This window comes from Marmota flaviventris, chromosome 2 (assembly GCF_047511675.1).
Source record: "Marmota flaviventris isolate mMarFla1 chromosome 2, mMarFla1.hap1, whole genome shotgun sequence".
In the NCBI taxonomy this organism is placed as follows: Eukaryota; Metazoa; Chordata; class Mammalia; order Rodentia; family Sciuridae; genus Marmota; species Marmota flaviventris.
The window spans coordinates 172,700,603-172,714,381 of NC_092499.1; positions in this window are offsets into that span (position 1 = coordinate 172,700,603).

Here is a 13,779-nt window from a genome sequence, read left to right on the forward strand (position 1 = left end):
GACACTGGGTTCGATTCTCAGCACCACATACAAATAAATAAAATAAAGGTCCATTAACAACTAAAAAAATATTTAAAAAAGAAATAATGTCTGGGTGAAAGTGAAAGATCTACTATATGGTCATGGAGCTATGTATTGACCAGTCATGTCCTTCCTCCTCTCTCCAGGGGCCCCCAGTGACACATATGAAGTTTCCACAAACCCTATTTCTGTTTCTGGGCTTTCCATTATGCCCCAATAGCCTACTTGTCTCTTCTTGTGGCGATACAATTCTCCCTAATGACTCTAACCTTTTAATAAATCTTGATATTTAGTAGAGCAGAACCTCACTACTATATTGTTCTGTCCAGAATGTCTTGCTATTTGGGGCTCTTTACTCTCCCACATAAACTTTGGAATCAGCCTGTCAGGTTACAGGATATCTTTACTGGCAATTTTACTGAAATTGCTTTGAATTTATAGCTCCATTTGGGGAAATCAACACCTTAATCACATTATATCTTTATAACATTGCAAGGACACTCAAGGGTTTATGACTGTGAAGAAACTCCTGGACTCTACAGCAATAACTTCAAATTATTTTACCATGTACCTCATCAGAATAAAGAACAAATTCAGCCAAAATCATAGGACATTTTAAAAGATGGATTAAATTAGAAAAATATTTAATAAACGTTTTTATAAATGTATTAATGGGCTCAATAATTTATTATGATGAATAGTTCTCATTAAGAGAGAAATAAAGAAAATGTAAGGCTATTAGTATTTTGAAGTTGATATAATTCAATCTGCTCTAATGTTTTTAAAATACTGATTTACACCTTGTGATAAAATAATTTGAAGGTGTGTTTTTTTGCTATTTGCTTTTCATGACTATAGTAGCTGTAAAAGACTTCTTACAAAAAGTAAATATAGGAAGGACATCATTGAATGTGCTTCCCTACATTATAACATTTATTTTTCATCTCTCCCACCACCAATTATGCAAAATTTCTTGTTGTTACTTGGTAATCACCATGTTCCCTCATGTTCCTTGCAGACTAATCAGAGGGTGCTGTGTTTTTATATATTTAGTGAAATGTTTCAGTTCAAAACCTGCTGAAATGCTTCATTTGGAAGCTTTCAAAACAGCCCAACAATTCTGTTCCCAAGTTCATTTTCCCTCATTTTTTTTTTTTTTTATTGTTAAAAACAACAACATACAAATTGACCATCTTCACCGGGTTCAAGCATATGGTTCAGTAGTGGTAAGTAGACTCCTATTGAGAGACAGATCTCTAGATGCTTTTTAAATCTTGCAAATCTGAAACTCTGTACTTATTAAACATTCCACCCGCCCCCCCAGTTTCTCCTCCCTCCAGTCCCTACTGGAGGACGTGATTACATTCCACATGCTTTAGTCAGATTTTTGTCACTGTGACAAGGTACCTGAGAAAACCAACTTACGGAAGGTTTCTGGCTCACAGTTTCAGAGGTTTCAGTTCCTGGCTCCATTGCTTTGGGCCTGCCAGGCAGAACATCATGGCAGCAAAAGTGTATGGAAGAGGCTGCTCACCTGGTGGTGACCAAGAAGCAGGTGGCAGTGCAGGGCAGGGAGCCAGGGGCCAGGGACAAAATAAACCTTCAAAGCCATGCCCCCAGTGACCTGCTTCCTCCAACTAGGCCCCACCCTCTGAAAGTTCCACCAACTCCCATTGGTACCACCAGCTGGGGACAAGGCCTTCAACACATGAGCCTTTGGGGGACATTCCAGATCTAAATCATAACACCACATAAAAGTGGAGTGACAGTCTTTCTGTGACTGGCTTATTTCACTTGACAAAAGGTCCTCAGGACTTATCCTTGTTGTAGCATATGACATGCTTTTCTTCATCCTGTTGGTTGTGTCCTTTGATGAACAAAAGTTTTTAAGTTCAATATAATTTCATTTGCCTATTTTTGCTTTTATTACCTGTGCCTTCTGAGTCATAGCCAAGAAATCATTGGTAAATCCAATGTCAGGAAGCTTTTCCCCTGTTTTCTTCTAGGAGTTGTGTAGTTTCAGGTCTTGTGTTTAGGTTTTTAATCCATTTTGAGTTAGTTTTTCTATGTGATATAAAATAAAGGTCCAACTCCATTCTTTCACATGTGGATATCCATCTTTCCTAATACTATTTTTTAAAGTAAATATTCTTCCCCCAATGAATAGTCTTCGCATTCTTCGAGCATATACTTGAGAATTTATTTCTGAGCTCTCTATTCTGTTCCATTGTTCTAGTTGTCTTTATGCCAGTACCACACTGTTTTGATGACCACAGCATTGTAGTATGTTTGAAATCAAGAAGTGTGAGTCCTTCAACTTTGTTCTTCTTTTTCAAAATAGCTTTGACTATTTGGGGATCCCTTCAGATGCCATATGAATTTTAAAATGAAGTTTTCTATTTCTACAGAAAAAGTCACTTTGAGCATTTTGATAAGGACTGCTTTCAATCTATAGATCACTTTGAGTAGTATGAGCACCCTGAGAATATTTACTCTTCCAATCTATGAACAGTGGATGTCTTTCTATTTATTTGTATCTTCTTCAATTTCTTTTGACATTGATAGTTTTCAGCACACAAGTCTTTTGCCTTATTAGTTAGGTTTATTCCTAAATATATTATTATTTTTAATACTATTGCAAATAGGATTATTTTCTTAATTTTCTTTTTAATTGCTATTGTTCCCAAATTGTATTTTTTTAAAAAGTATCTCAAGAGGAGGGTTGGTAGATGAATCATGTGTATTTCTTCATCAATAAAATATCAGTGGAAATTTTCAATATTTCTCTCCATATATTTCATTCCAAAAGACATTTTCTTCCTATTTTAATACTGAATTATAATTTTTCACCTTGATGGTACAAATTGTAAATTTATTATTTACAATAAAATTTTTGTTATAAACATTTCAAGCAGAAAAGTTGGGGATTTGGCTCCGTGGTAGAATGCTTGCCTAGCATGCACAGGGCTCTGAGTTTGATCCTCAGTACCACAATAACAAAGAAAAATAGGGGGAAATTGGTGTGATGATCTGCCATATAGCCTTATCTATACTTAATCATTTTTAACATCTTACCAGATTAACTTCATCTTATTTATAACAAATTGTAGACAATGACATTTCACCCCATAATGCTTTCATACACATCTCTAAGAATAGGGACATTTTCTCTTTTTTTAATTAATTAATTAATTAATTTTAATTAGGTATATATGACAGCAAAATGCATTTTGATTCATTGTATACAATTGCAGCACAACTTTTCATTTCTTTGGTTGTACACGATGTAGCATCGCACTCTATATGCTATCATATGTGTACCTAAGGTAATGATGTCCATCTCATTCCACCATCTTTCCTGCTCCCATTCCCCCAGAATAAGGACTTTTTCTAACACAACTATTATATTTGTCTGTTCTAGCTGTTATAACAAAATACTCTAACTGGGTAGCTTATGCACAATAAGAATTTGTTTCTCATAGTTCTGGAGGCTGGGAAGTCAAGGTGCTAGCATGGCCAATTTCTGATGAGGAACCTTCTCCCAGGTTGCATACTACTAACTCCTCTGGTGTGTGTGTGTGTGTGTACGTGTGTGTGTGTGAGAGAGAGAATGTGTTGAACTCAGGGCCTCATGCAGGTTAGGCAAGCCCTCTGCCACTGAGCTCCATTCCCACCCCTTTTTGAATTTTCTTTTGAAACAAGGTCTCACTAAATTGTCCAGGCTGGCCTTGAACATGTGATCCTTTTGCCTCAGCCTCTTGAATAGCTGGGATTACAGGCATGCACCTGCATGCCCAGCTCTTCTCTGTGTCTTCACATGGTAGAAGAGTGAATGAGCTCTCTGGGACCTCATTTATAAGGGTACTAATCCTACCCTAGTCCCTCTGACTAATCTCCTCCTAAACACCTCCACTTTCTAATACCATCACTTTGGTGATTCTGTTATAACGAATTTGGGGGAGAGTGAACATTCAGATCATAGCAACCGTCATACCTCACAAAATGAACATGAATTCCTTTGTGCCACCTGATACCCAATCCGTGTTTAAATTTTGCCACTAATCAAAATGTTTCTTGTAGTTGGTTCCTTTTTGTCAAGATCCACACACTGTGTCTTGTTAGGTCCTTTAAGTCCCTTAAAATCCAGAGACAGAGGGGACATGGGACCCTGTTCAGCATTGGAGCACAATGTTCAGAATGTGTTTGCACAAGGCTGCATTATCCTGGGGAGGCAGAGGGCACACAGAGGCTCTGCTCATGCCCAAGGGTACTGGGACCTGCAACAAAAACATTACATATCGTCAACTCCAAGAATGACAGGGTGTTCCTGGCACTAGTGCAGAAGTCTGGAACCAGTGAGACAGTTCCAGGCTTCCACAGGGTCTGGGGGAATCCTTACAGATCAGTCACCTGACACTGTTGCTCTAGGAAACAATCAAGTGTGTACCCCTGTGTGGCCCAGTTAACATTCCTAATCTCTTCACAGTGAACTCTGACTCTGACAACTTCCTTCCCATCCATGATAAAAGTGAACCTTGTTGATTTACCTCCTCAGTTTCTGATTCGGGACTTTTCCACCAATTTGAGCCCTTATTGTTGTTCATCAATTCTATTGACAGCCTTAGAATTGTCTTCCCAGAAGAAGTTCCCAAATTTGTAGCATTTGTCTTCTTATGAAGGAGAACTGTAACTCATCTTTAAGTTAGGGGCTCTTTTAAAGAACTTTGCCACACAAAATAATTGGCAAACTCTTGGGCAGTCAAAGGATTTTTCAAGCTCATCCTTATCAGACATCCTTCCAAAGCAAGCTCCATTCAGGGAGTGTTTCTGCCTGCCACCTCTTCTCTATAGCACCTGCCCTATGAAACAATAGTAAATGCATTTTTATGAGATGCTCAATATGCTCACTCCAAAATGCTTTCTGCTGCCCTCCCAAATCAATGCAGATGATTCTGGGTAGTGACAGGTTTTTTTTGTCTCTTCTTTTTCATCAATCACGGTTTTTGTTCCAAATTCATTACTGTTGAGTCTATATCTTATCTAGCTCATCTTTCCTTTCACAGATCATTTAAAAATGGTTCTTTCATTGTATTTCATTGTCTCTTTCTGACACAGAGACCAACAGATATTATTAACTGGGATGTGTTAGGAACATCTTTTATCAAACCACCTACCTGTGTCATTTTTTTACTAATATTTTCCAACTCTCCAGCAATATTTTCTCTGTGTGTTCCACATATCTATTCACTAGGGACTGCATTTTAATTTTGCAGCTTTATTGTTTACAGGTATTCTTTCAATTGTTTTAAGCCAGCAGGATGAGAACTTTTTACATAGTAGTGTATATTTCGCTATTGTTTACTCTTGAATAAGAGATCTCAAAAATTGTTTTCTAAGTATTTATTTGAAGTATAATGAAATTTTATGAAAATCTAAATCAAAGTTTCCCACAGCCTTAAAAACAAAACAGTGAAAAAAGTATAAAACTGTGTCATCATCTGAGTGCTTTCTAAAAAGGAAAAAAGTCCTATTAACCATGATAACTTATGTTGGGTTGAACTGTATCAAACTACAATTTTACATCAAAATACATAAAATTGAATATTATCAATTTCATATGATGCAGCCTCATAATCATTACTTGATATCCCAAGAATATACATCTAGAACAGGGTTCAAAACTAGTGAGAATGATATAAATCCATAGCCCAAAAAGATTTATTAATAACTTTGAATTATTTTTAATCAATTTCTGGTCAAATCCACTTAGATTGTTATTGTTTTTGTTGTTGTTGTTGGGTGGGATGGTATTGGGGACTTAACCCTGGGGCATTTAATCACTGAGCTACATCCCCAACCTTTTTTATTTTATTTTAATTTTTATTTTCAGACAGGGTCTCACTAAGTTGCTTAGGTCCTTGCTAAATTGCTGAAGCTGATCTTGAACTTGTGATCCTCCTGCCTCAGCATCCCAAGTAACTGGGCTGCCAGGGAAGTGGGGACAGAGCTTTCTGAACAAGGAAGATTTGGGACAAGAAAAAATCTGCAGAGAAGGTGCAACTGTGAACTTTTTGCAGCTAATACTCATAGCAGCTGAGAAATGGCTGCACTGGCAGATAAAGGGGGATGGTTGATATAGGTGATTTGAGCAAACTTTTCCTCCCAGCTGCCTTTTGGGTGTAGCACTCATGGTATCCTCTGAAGATGGTAATATGCATATGGAAGAGGAAGGGTGTGTGCCTGGCTACAGTCATCCATATTAACTAGCTTTCCACAGGCCAAATGTTTGGTTAGCCTGGAAATCTCCTGCTAGAAAACCCGGCTCATGCTATTTAATCATTCCCAGTGTCCAGAGGCCACCAATAAAAACAAGTTCCTCTAGTGTTCTTTATTTGTGAAAGTACCAACACAGTGTACTGCTCACACCCAACTCAGAGTGGGTTTCTGCAGCTGGGAAGCAGGCTTTGTCTTGCTGAGAGTTATAAATTTGGGAGCTCCTGCATTAGGATGGTTTGGAAAACAGTGGGAGAGAAAAGCTAGGCATGCTCATTGTCTTCTGTTTACAGAACATCTTTACAATGGTGTCAGGAGATGAAGCATCATTAATGGGCAAATGCTTTGTAACAACACACTCTTACCCAGAGACTTATTGATGGTTGGATTATGATGGGGAAATACTCAAATAGCTATTGATTTCTGCTTTGTTGTGTGGGGGAAAGAAGCCTTGCTATGATTTTACCATCCTCTCCCAAACAAATGGCAATGTGTTCCTTTTTGGTACAGAAATGCTGAACTTTTGTTAAACCATTGGGTGGCCCTACTCCTGTGGTGGAGCAGAGCAATGCCGTGGTTAACTGGGGGCCTCTCTGAAGTTATGAGTAATTTCCTGTTATTTCTAAGATGATTCATAGGAGAGTGAAGAGCAAGATCAGCAGTGGGGTCTGACAGGACTTACAGTTTTTCAAAGAGATAAAGGGTCAGGGTAAGGAGCCTAGATCTTAAATCTACTACCTTTTAACAGTGTCCCACCCCTACCGCCCTCAATTAATGAAAAAGTCATCATTATGAATGATGGAAACACACCTGAGGTGGAAGGAAAGGATGGAGAGGAGTTTTTCCTCAAACCATCTGTTGTGGTTTGGATATGAGGTGTCCCCCAAAATCTTCTGTGTTAATGCAAGAATGTTCAGAGGTGAAATTATTGGATTGTGAGAGCCATAACCTAACCAGTCCTAGTTTGAATGGATTAACTGGGTGGAAACTGTAGGCAGGTGGAGATGGGTCCCTGGGGGTGTGTTCTGGAAGGTGTTTCTAACCTTCAGCCTCTTCCCTCTTCACTCGCTCCTCCTGGCCACCATGAGCAAAGCAGCACTCCTCTGCCAGGCCCTTCCACCACCATGTTCTACCTCACTTGGACCCAGAGCGATGGAGTCGGCCCACCATAGACTGAATCTCTGAAACTATGAGACAAAATGAACTTCTTCTCTAAGTTGTCCTTGTTGGGTATTTTGGTCTCGGCAATGAAAAGCTGATTAACACAAATACTCACGGAAACAGAAGGAAAGACAGTATTGTTTTTCTTGATCTATCTCTCAAAAGATATGGTTAGTATAAAAACGGTGTGAAACCACAACTAGTATCTTCACTAGTATCCTAAATCACACTTGTACCTGTTATATGGTGGTATCTACTCTCCCCATGTTTACGTATATGTGAATTGTATATGCAACTATTACATGTATGTGTAATACAAGCATGTGTCATGTAACCGGGGGTTATTTGCAATTATATTTATAATTTATTGACAAGGGGACCTTCTGTGCACAAGCGTTGCAGTCTGTAGTCGACTGTAAGCACTTATCCCTGGAAGTCAATTTTATTTATTATTTGTTTTGGTACCCATGGGCACTTTACCACTGAGCCACATCTCCAGCCCATTTTATTTTTTATTTTGAGACAGGGTCTTGCTAAGTTGCTTAGAGCCTCACCAAAGTGGTGAGGCTGGCTTTGAACCTGCGATCCTCCTGCCTTGGTCTCCTGAGCCCCTGGGATTACATTCGTGCTCACCACACCTGGCAAGTCAAATTCTTAAGGACATGCCTGCAAAGGCTCTGAACTCATCTGTCCCATTGTCACATTTTGACCAACTAACTGGATGCCAGGGGTGGACATTTACATGGACAGAGTTGCAGTGAGCTGAGTTTTTTGTTTGTTTCTTTGTTTTTGGTTTCCTTACTTCTAAGGTAAAGAGTTGACTTTAGGACTGAGAAAAAAGGCAAAAAATAAAAGCTGATTTGTGCTACATCCCATGCCTTCTTCTACTTCAACCCACACAGGAGCCCACTCCACAGTCCTTGAATTCACTAGAAATGCTCAGGGACGTACCGTGTGATGGCAGGGTGTTGCGTTGCTCCAGGCTCCATAGATTATGGTGCATGGGATTTGGGAATGCATTATTTATTTGCAAAACCAACCTGCCTTCCAGCAAGGAATCAGTATTTCCACAGTCCATCCATGCTGTTTGTCTAGTCAAGGACACAAAGGCTAACATTTGTATGCAGGAGAGTCGGAAAATTATAAGTTCAATCATATGCTTGGGTTGGTTGGCAATTTGAAGCTGTATGCCAATTTTTAAAAATAATAAGATCTAAACTCTTATCCTGTACCTTTGAGAAAATTCACTAGGAGAAGGAACGTTATTTTCTGGTAATATTTTGTCTGTATCTCTGCTTGTCATTATTCTTGTAATGAACTCTGTTTCTTGCCCTGAATGAAAAGCACTTTCTTGCAGAGGCATTTGACTTTCTTAGAGGATCTGGAGTTCAAAGAGTCAGATGTGATACGGAACGTGCACTTTTTTTAACTGCTTGCAATTTGTGCAACAATTCAAACTCAGAGAAGTAAGCAAAATGCGAGATGGTGTAGAGGAAACCATTGCTTTGTTTAGCCAAGCATTTTTTGTGGTACTGAAGATTGAAACTGGGGGCTCTCTACCACTGAGCTACATCTCCAGTTGCCCCCTCCTTTTTTTTTCTTTTTTTTTTTTTTCAGATAAGATCTCACCAAGTTGCCCAGGCTGACCTTGAACTTGCAATCCTCCTACTTCAGGCTCCTGAGTAGCCAGGATTATAGGCATGCACCATTGCACCCAGCTATCCAAGCTTCTTGATTGGTGGGGTTGGTAGAGAAGCTAAAAATTCCTGTGGGTATAATTTAGGTGAGAGAGGTGAAATAAAGAACAATTAAGTTGCTCTGCGGAATAATTTGGTGTTGTCTTCTAAGATTTGGGGGAAAATAAACAATGAAGACTGTAGAAAGAGAAGTGGGAGGAAAGGGGTCCTAGCAACATGGTAGAAAGAAGGGTCTATAGAATGGCATGTCCAACAATGGATGGGGAGTACTGGGGTGTAGCTCAGTGATAGAGCACTTGTCTACTTACCTAGCACAGGCAAGACCCTGGGTTTAATCTACAGCACTGCTTGGGGAAAAAAAAAAAAAAACATAGTGATTGTCCAGTACTTCAATCTATCCCAAAGACAGAGAAGAATCCACCCAGGTGATGCCTGAGAGGAGGCACAGAGGGTGACTGTGCAGAAGTTAGGAAGCTGCACATCTCAGGTGGATTTCCCAGAAGCTGAGCCTGTGACAGGGATTTAAGTATAAGCTAATATTAGGAATGTGGTCCCAGGAGGCACTGGGAAGGGGTAGTGGAGTGAGTAGTACAGGTTGATAAAAGTATTAATGAAGTTGGCACAGTGGCACATGCCTGCAATTCCAGCAGCTCCAGAAGCTGAGACAGGAGGATCGCCAGTTCAAAGCTAGTCTCAGCAATTTAGCGATGTGCTAAGCAATCCAGGAGACTCTGTCTCTAAATAAAATATATAAAAGGGTTGGGGATGTGGCTCAGTGGTAAAGTACCCTTGGTTCAATCCCTGGTATGAAGAAGGAGGAGGAGGAAGTAGAGGAAGAGGAGGAGGAGGAGAAGGAGGAGGAGGAGGAGGAAAAAGGGAGGGGAGAAGGAGAAAAGGAGGAAGAAGAAGAGGAAGAAAGAAGAAAGAAGAAGGAGAAGGAAGGGAGGAGGAGGAAGAAGAAAAAAAGGAGAAGGAGGGAGGAGGAGAAAAGGAAAGAGGGGTAGGGGAGAAGGAGAAGAGGAGGAAGAGGAAGGAGAAGGAGAAGAGGAAGAAGGAGAGGAGGAGGAAGAAGAAGGGGAGGAGGGGGAAGAAGAAGAAGAAGGGAGAAGAAGGAGGAGGAAGAGGAGGAGGCTGAGAAGGAGGAAGAGAAAAGAAAGTTTTAATTAGCAGGACACCATTCTGGGCAACTGGGCCTGATCTTGCAGGGCAACTCTGGGAGACAGTGTAGAACACACCTCAGAGGTAACCCACCAAGGGGCAAAGGAGCTGGGCTATTTAACCACCAATTTTCATACCTCATTGGGTAAATGCCATACCCCAGGACACTTCCTCCCCAAAACCACCAGCCTGCCTGTTACTGATGGATAGAAAACCTTGCAGGGGCTGGGGTTATAGCTCAGTGGTAGAGGCTTGCCCAGCACAGATGAGGCACTGGGTTTAATCCTCAGCACCACATAAAAATAAATAAAATAAAGGTACTATGTCCATCTACAACTATTTTTTTAAAAAAGAAAAAGAAAAGAAAACCTTTCAGGCAGAAAGGCAGAGGCACTGCAGTGGAATACTGTTGGCATGTCCTAGAAGAATAAGTTCCAAGTTTGGGGGCTAGTCATTGATGGTATTTGTTATAAGCATCGAAGACTGGGACTTACCCAAGAAATCAATTGCTAATCACTCTGATAATATAGAACGACTTTAATATAGTCTGGTCAAAGATAAAAAATATATATATAAAATATCAAAGATTTAAGAGACTAAATTTAAAATTTAGGAGATTTAGATCATATAGTTCAAACCCATTATTTTATAGGAAACCTTGACCCAGAAGATTCAAGGGCATATTTTGTCTACAGACAAAGGCAGGAGATTAGGATGGGGACCAGAACATCTAAACTTCCATGCACCTGGGGGTTCAGGAGGGAAACAATCCCAGTGGCCAGTTGGGGTGATTACTGGTAAATTCATAGAATGAACACTTCTAGCTTCCCATTCTTCACTTGTATGCATTTAACATGTATTTGTGGGGCACTTACTATGGCCCAGGCATGTAGGCAAAGGGATATAACAGGCAAAAACCTCACCCACAGGAATTTTACCTTCCAGAAAGAGAGACAGACAATAAACCCAGAAATAAATAAAATATGGAGTATGTTAGATAGTGAGAAGCACTAAGAAAACAAGGCCAGAAAAGAGGAGGGGGAGACAGGGGTGCAGGTGTGTACAGTGTTAAATAGGTAGCCTCATGGGGACTGCTAAGAAGAAGTCATTTGAGTAAAGACTTGAAGGAGGTGAGGGAGTAGCCATATAGACTCGGGGCTAAGAGCAACGCAGAAAGAGGAACAGCAGGCACAAAGGCTCAGAGGTGGGCCAGTGTGATGGGCACTGGGTGAGCGAGGAGACAGGAGAGGAAATGAAGCCAGACCATACAGGCAGAGGGAGACAAAAGCCCCCTTCGGGCTCTAGGCAGAGGAGGAATAGGATCTAAGGGAGCTGGGTCACTCTAGCCCATGAAGGCAGGGACAAGGACAGAAGAGATAAGGACAGTTAGGAGGCTAGTACCATCATCGAGGTGTGAGATGACAGTGGCACTTTCCAAGGCAGTAGCAACAGTTGCCCTAACGACATATTGAGGATATAAACCATTCTTTTTTAAATTCACTTTTCTTATTTAGCATGTCCATTAACCCATAGGGCCACTTTGTGCAAAACAGAAAAAAGTCACACCCTTCAGACATGGCTCCTTGTAGGAAGAAGTTATGTGTAAGTGGGCTGGACTGCATTTCAGCCCCCATGTCCCTGTCCCTGGCACCTCTATAACATGCAATTTGTACCATAGGATTCAAAGGCTGAGCCCACACGTGTCACATATCAGTAAATTAAGATACAATCATCTAGATACCTTACACATTCATTCCTGGCAAAGATCATAGCAACTATGGAAATTCTGTTTCTATTGTTCATAAGTTGTGAGGTCTCAAACGCCCCTCAGACATTGTCTTGAGTCCAGCTGCCTGTCTTCCCCCAAAGCCGTCATGCCCTGATCATATCCCTGTGGCCTTCATCATGCAATGGTGACTGTGCACGCAATGGCTCCCTACAGCAAGTGTTTGTGACTCATTGTCTAGCACTATGTCTAGCTGCAAGAATGCTCTCAGCTTGCAGGTGCAACAGGTAGGATGTTCTGCAAGGTTCCACGTCCCCAGTCAATGGCAGAAGCAGGCTGGAGGAACTGCCTCACCTTTTGGTGGCGACAACTCTGGGGCAGGCTCTTGACACTCTCCCAAGTTTCTGCAGAGGGAGAAACGTGGGCAGCAACCTGCCTATTAATACACACTTTTCTGTCTCATCTCTCCACTCCACTCCAGGTTTTTCCTGAGCTCACTTCCATATAGACTAGGAATACTCAGATCTTTGTCTCTCAGGGTCTGAATCACAACCCAAAATAGTTGCTTATTGAGTTAGATAAGTTGATTCTGCCTTCGGGTCTCCAAGTCTCATTCTCCAGACTCCTGTGCAGACAGGAGGTAATTTTCACACAGGAATTTAAAATATGCAAATGACATTCAAATCCCACTCAGTGGGCAGAGTAAGAACTACTATTATTTCTGCCAACCTCATTATGCTCACACCCACCAAATGCCAGAAAGAGAGAGGCTGTCAAAACAAAGATAACAGAAACAAACGCAGCAAAGCGATCAACCCTGGCAAGCATGATCAACTCCCAGATGAATATGACTCTGTTATAAGGGATTCTGATGCCCAGAGTGGGAATAGCGACAAGGAGAAGCAAGGGTCCTCTCCCCTCTGAAACATCCTTTCAACTTTCCCCCAGTCGTGTCTCCCTTCCTCCCTCCCTCCATAACAGCTTCTGCCCTATACTAAGTACCAAGACTCCTAGCAAGGAGACAACAGTACCCTGTCTACCTGTTGGGCAAGGCTAAAACCTAAGACCAGTTCTGGTTTTATTGTTGTTTGTTTTGCATACAAGCCTTTTATGAAATACGTGTTTTACAAATACTTGTACTCTATTACTTGACTTTTCTTTTTTCCTCCACATTTTTTCCTGGTACATTCTAGTTGTGCATAATGATGGGGTCTGTTGTCGCATGTTAGTACCTGCACACAATATAACAATATAATTTGGCCAATTCTCCCCAGCACTTCTCCCCTCCCTTACCAACTCCCAACCCATAAGACTCGTTCTTGATTCCTTTCTCCCTCGACACCCTTATCCAATTAATCACCAAGTTCCACAGGTTCTACCTCTAAAATATTCTCCCAGGGATTCTGTGCCTTCCCCTTTCCTGCTGGACCAGCCTGGTCCAAGCTCCCATCAGCATCCATACCTACATGGCTACAGCAGCCTCTTGCCTGGCCATGGTTGCTTCTACCCTTGACTCACTATAGGGAAGTTGAAGACCACCTTTCCTAACTGGTGCTGCGTATGACCTGATTTCACTGAAGATCCCACTTCTGTAAGTCTGCTGCTTATAGTGGGCAACATGCTTCCACATCAGTGATAACTCAGGCCCCAGTGCTGAGCCCTAATTTTTTGAAGGTTAAGAGGTAAGATTAGACCTAGAGCTGGCCTGCATTGTGGCAGCAACCACCTGGTCTTCTCAGCAGG